The sequence below is a fragment of the Penaeus monodon genome, chromosome 28 (assembly GCF_015228065.2).
Source record: "Penaeus monodon isolate SGIC_2016 chromosome 28, NSTDA_Pmon_1, whole genome shotgun sequence".
Lineage (NCBI taxonomy): Eukaryota > Metazoa > Arthropoda > Malacostraca > Decapoda > Penaeidae > Penaeus > Penaeus monodon.
In genome coordinates this window covers 32,175,874-32,176,772 of record NC_051413.1, presented here as the reverse complement: position 1 = coordinate 32,176,772, position 899 = coordinate 32,175,874, and positions in this window count along the sequence as shown.

Sequence of the window (899 nt, the reverse complement as noted above, 5' to 3'; positions counted from 1 at the left end):
GAAAACGCAGAATTTGAGTGACTGACAGGCCCCCCCCCTCTCCTAAAAAGAAAAATTAGAAAAAAGAAGAAAAAGGAAAGAGAAGAAGAAGAAAAAAAAGAAAAAGAAAAAAGGAAATAAACGAAAAGCGAAAAAAAGAAAGAAAAGAAAGAAAAATTAAAGAAAAAAGAAAAATAAGCCAAAAAGAAAGAAAGAGGTAAACAAGAAAGACGGAAAAGAAACGAAGAAAAGAAGGAAAAAGGAAAAAAGAAATAAAAGAGAAAATCGAAAAAAAAGAAAAAACGAAAGAAAGAAATAAAAAAAACGAAAGAAAGAAAGAAGGAAAATAGAAGAAAAAGAAGAAAGAAAAAAAAAGGAAAAAAGAAGTAAAAAGATAGAAGAAAGAAAAGAATAAAAGAAAGAAAGAAAAAGAAAACGATTTGGACGAGGGAAGGGGGAGGGAGGGGGGGAGGGTGGGATAGGAGGGGTAGGGGGAGGGAGGGAGGGGGAAAGGGGTGGGATAGGAGGAAGGTAGGGGGAAGGGAAAGGAGGGAAGCCGGAAGGGGAGGGGAAGGGCCAGAGGGGGAGAGATGAGGGAGGGAAGGGGAAAAAAGGGGTGGGGAGGAGGGGTAGGGGAAAAAGGGGGATGGGAAAGGAGGGGGGAAGGGGGGAGGGGAGGGGAAGGGGGTAAGGGGGAGGGAAAGGAGGGGGAGGGAAAGGAGGGGGGAAGAGGGGAGGGGAGGGGGAAGGGGGTAAGGGGGAGGGAAAGGAGGGGGAGGGAAAGGAGGGGGGAAGGGGGGAGGGGAGGGGGAAGGGGGTAAGGGGGAGGGAAAGGAGGGGGGAAGAGGGGAGGGGAGGGGGAGGGAAAGGAGGGGGGAAGGGGGGAGGCTCGTTTGTTTTTCTTTGCGTTTTCTTGTATC